The sequence below is a fragment of the Sabethes cyaneus genome, chromosome 3 (genome assembly GCF_943734655.1).
Source record: "Sabethes cyaneus chromosome 3, idSabCyanKW18_F2, whole genome shotgun sequence".
Classification (NCBI taxonomy): Eukaryota; Metazoa; Arthropoda; class Insecta; order Diptera; family Culicidae; genus Sabethes; species Sabethes cyaneus.
The window spans coordinates 146,557,816-146,562,944 of record NC_071355.1 but is presented as its reverse complement, the minus strand read 5'-3'; positions in this window follow the sequence as shown (position 1 = coordinate 146,562,944).

The following is a 5,129-nucleotide window of genomic DNA, read 5'->3' as shown; positions in this document are numbered from 1 at the left end:
CGTAAAATCCACAACATGTTACAGGAGGTAAAGATAAAAGTTATTTGATAAGAGGCTAAGGACCACTAGGGGGGTCTGTGTTACACATTATCCAGTCGTACATAAAGCCCTATATAAATGTATATTTTTATAGGGCTTTAGAGAAAAGTGGTTCATCCAGTTTTGCCGTTTCAGGCAAAAGGTAAGACAGTAATATGGAACATGACAAAGCAGGTATAATTTAATTGTTAACCTGTTTATTGCACGCTTCTTGCTGCTACAGTCCGCTGCTGCCACCCTCCAAAAAAGGAGGGAAAGCTGCGAATCGGTACAAAACCGGTTTTTATTCGAAACCTCTGGCAGAAAACCTGAAAAGCGAAATTTCTTCCAGAATCGGATGTTCCCGCTTGGGCGCGTCCGGCAGAAATCGGACAAAAATCTGGCAGCGAAAAACTGTTTCTACCAGACATTCTGCCGGATTTCTGGGGCCGCCGTCACCCGTGAAAACTGGCAGAAATGCAACAACCGATTCTGGCGGAAATTTCGCCTAACGGTTTTGTTTAGATTTTTCTGCCCGATTTCTACTAGATTTCTGCCGGATATGTCGAACAGAACCGGTTGGATGTTTTTCGTTGGTTTGCATTTTTTGTTTTAATTGAAGATAGAATTAACAAAAGGGCGAATGTCGCAAGCGCAAACAAACTGAGTGAGGGTTGATTTTCCTAGAGTGACTATATACAGAGTGGCGACATGTCATCCCAAAAGTATGCAATGCTCTAGCAATGCTTATTTTCTTTCTCTTTCCTGCATACGCGTTGGATTGGTCGTCTGCTCGATTGGAATGACACTGACAGATAATTACCATTCCAATTTTGACATTGTCGCTACTCTATATATAGTCACGCTAGATTTTCCTATGTTGGTCCCAGAGCTGCCATAAATACGGATATTTGTGCATGCATAAATTTGGGACCCTACCGTTTTCTCTTGAGTATTTTATTTTCTCGATCTTATCGTTTAAATAACATAAATGGTTAATGGAGTACTTTAAAATTCAGGAACACTAGTAGAGCCAGAAATCACAACAACTGAAATAATTGATGGGTCCCAAATTTATGCATGCACAAATATCTGTATTTGTGACAGCTCTGGCTGGTACCGCAAAAAGTAACTCTCACTCGTTTTGTTTACATTTGCGACATTCGTCCTTTTGTTAATTCTATCTAGAATTATCCAGCAACAAAAACAAAACTAAATCAAGTTTAATCTTACATGTATCCCGCATTGTGCACTTTACTGGACACCGCAGTCTACAAGTGCGACAGGCACAAAAACGGCGACAATGCGAATGCTGTGAGTGAGAAAGAGAAAGAGTGATAACTGCAATGTTGCTGTTTTCTCTTGTCATATACATTGGCATTAGAGAAAATAATCTGGATTATTCCAGGTTCAGCTGCAAAGCACAATATTGTTTTCAACACAACAAGTAGGAAAGAAACGCCAACATCGGAAACTTTCTGAACAAATGTTTTGTACCATCATACACATATGCAAATATTATGTACTTTGTTTTTGATTCTAGTCCAGTTGCATCGAGGCTGTATGCGTGCAAAAAAAAATTAAATCTTAGAGAGACTACTGAAACTATTTTTACAAGTACATTAAAAATGTTCAAACCTTAGATCTGAAACTGAAACGAGAGGCAGCGTGGTTGTTCTGCTTCAAAATGTCACTTTTAGCATTACACGATTATCATGAATCACTAAAGATGAACCAGTCCTGAATGTCAAATTCTGCCGGCGCCATATTGGTTCTGTTTGATTTCTGCCAGGCTCCGACTTTTTCGTAAGCGGGGGTTATAGAGCTTTCTGACAGCTCAAGCACCCACACCCGCTTACGAACAAGTCGGATGCCTGGCAGAAATCGAACAGAACCAGTCTTCGTTTTTCGCTCGATTTTCTTTATGTCAAATGTGACACTTTGAGGCAGGAGAAAAGTGGTTCATCAGTTTTGCAGTTTCGAGCAAAAGGTAAGAGAATAATATGGAACTTGATGCAGGTATCTACCTTTTCGCGTGCCTAATGGCGGCTAGTTAAAGCCCTATAAAGATATACATTTATAGGGCTTTACGGCTTGTGGGTACAACTATCGGAAAAAATAACATGCTTTTGGCAACTCTGCTCACGTCAAGTTGACATTTTCGCCTTGCAAAACTGTCAAGCGTGCGTTAGCAAAGTTGCCAAAAGCATTGAAATATTTTCCAAAAGTTGCGCCCCCTATCCGCCATTAAGCACGCGAAAAGGTGGATAATTTATATTTTAACCTGTTTAATGCACACTTCTTGCTGCTATAGTCCGCTGCTGCTACCCCCCAAAAAAGCAGGAAAAGCTGAATCGGTACAAAACCGATTTTTATTCGAAACCTCTGGCAGAAATTTCGTCCGTTTTTTTTTTTGCTGGATTTCTGTTCGATTTGCTAGGTTTTACCTCCAATCCTACTGTTTTACCCACCCCATCGGCAGGCAACCATGTTTTCGCTGCCAACATCTCGTGTGTGCAAAAATGAGATAGCATGTCAGCACTGCGTTTCACTCAACTGCCAGCAGTCTGATTTGGGCCCGCTGTCAAATTTTGAGCCCAGGACATGCTGTCGCTGACGTTCACTGCAGCTCGTTATAGAGATGTCGATGGGGTGGTATAAAACCATCCAAATGTAAGAACCCTACAGCAGAAAACCCAGCCAATGTAAGCAAAATGTGCAGGACGATGGATTTTAAGGGATTTTCTTCTATGTGTCATGTCAGTTCGTCAGTGGTAAAACCATGGGTAAAACCAAGGGGTCGGACACTCAGCACATAATACCGCGGCACTGCCGAGATATCAAACGGCACACCTCTAAAGCCTTATAAAAAAAACATTTATAGGGCTTTACACACCTTCGGTTCAATTTTTCATATGAAATGGGAGCACTGCCAGTTGTCAAAATCATCTCGCACGGTTGCCAGATCTATCAGATTTTAATGAATTTAACAAATCTTGCAGTTCGGCACTTTCGGTACAGCATCGGCACAGTTCGGCTCGTTTCAAGTCGCCTAGCATAAAAACGGCTGTGCCGAGTGACCGACCCCTTGGGTAAAACACTTTGAGATGATTTGATATTCACATCAGCTCATCGTGAAAGCCGTGAATGATTGACAAATGAAACAAGATTATCAATATTTGCACGTTTAAATTCATGTGTAAGATCTCTTGGTAACGCCGTGTCTATTTTTAGCAATGTACCTGTAGAATTTAAAATTACCTTCGCGCTGTTTCAAATCCAGTCAGAAATACACCAAAAGTTCTATGAGTTGTAAAAAATTTACAACTTTGCTCTGGTATTGCAGATTGCAGGAAAAATCCTCACATTGCGGTTATCTTGACAGCTGAACCAAACCACCAAAAGATAACCCAAGGGGTCGGACACTCAGCACATATTGCTGTTGCAGTTGAAAACCGTAATAATCGACTCGCGACATTCGCTTTTATTCTTGTTCTGTGTGTCGCAACTACGTCGCACGTGGTGCGCTGTGATCGCATATTGATGCGCTATACAGCGCACCACGTGCGACGTAGTTGCGACACACAGAACAAAAATGAAACCGAATGTCGCGAGTCGATTATTACAGTTTTCAACTGCAACAGCAATAGTGCCCCGGCACTGCAGAGAATTTAAACGGCACACCTCTAAAGCCTTATAAAAATAACATTTATAGGGCTTTACACACCTCCGGTTCAATTTTACATATGAAATGGGAGCACTGCCAGTTGTCAAAATCATCTCGCACAGTTGCCAGATCTATCAGATTTTAACGAATTTAACAAATCTTGCAGTTCGGCACTTTCGGTACAGCATCGGCACAGTTCGGTTCGTTTCAAGTCGCCTAACATAAAAACGGCTGTGCCGAGTGTCCGACCCCTTGAGATAACCGCATGATTTATTATCCAGCTTTTCACGAGCCATAATGGCGGACGTGTTCGTAATATTTGAACAGCATTTTTGACATTTCCTTAATACATCGCACGTGCTCTTTCCGTGCATTCCTTAAGTTTTACCGTGAACGCGTGGAAAGAAAACGTGCGATGTACTAGGGAACTGTCTAAAATGCTGTACAAATATTACGAACACGTCCGCCATTATGGCTCGTAAAAAGCTGGATAGTAATTAATTATTTGAAAATTTACCAAATCAATTATTTTCCACACCCCATCGACATCTCTATATCGAACTGCAGTAAACGTCAGCGACAGCATGTCCTGGGCTCAAAATTTGACAGCGGGCCCAAATCAGACTGCTGGCAGTTGAGTGAAACGCAGTGCTGACATGCTATCTCATTTTCGCATACACGAGATGTTGGCAGCGAAAACATGGTTGCCTGCCAATGGGGTGATTTTCCACCACAAACACGTTACAAAACGTATATTTTGTCGAACCACAAACCAGAAAACCTAAATTTTAATTTTGCGGTTGTCTCGCGGTTATCTCCTGAGCGCGTTACCACCGCCGCAGCAGGATTTATTATAATCGCCGCAATATAAAATTAGATTTACAACACCGGTGCGGAAACGTTTTTCTGTTTGGTCTAAAAATTTGGACCAAAACCAGGATTTGGATCACCGTAGAAGATGCCCTTAAGCACGCGAAACGGTGATGGATAGCCTGACGATACCCCAACCCTGCACGCTGAATTACGTAATATTTAAATGGCACCAGATTCCTTTTCCCCTTTTTTGTGTAAGAGAAAGATAGCCATGGAAAAAGGAGAAATAGACATTATTTGTCCCGTTTTCGCGAATATAGGTTTTGTTTGTTGGTCTTCTTCTCCCGTCTACTACGCTGTGGTAGGAAAGAAACAGGAAACGTAGCCTGCAAGCAGCTGACAGTATTTATGTTCTTGCCGGCTATTTTGTGCTCTCGCGCCTAAACAGCTTGTGGAGTGTTGACCGTGTTGACTTGCAAGTTGTTTTCATTCTGGAATCTCCACAGGAGGACTGTAGATTGCCACCGTCGTGCATATCGATAATCATTTTGTGCCGAGCAGTCCTGATCCTTCATCGGATAGAAGTGTTGATGCTTCGTGATGATATAGAAAGTTTGTACAGTGGAAAATG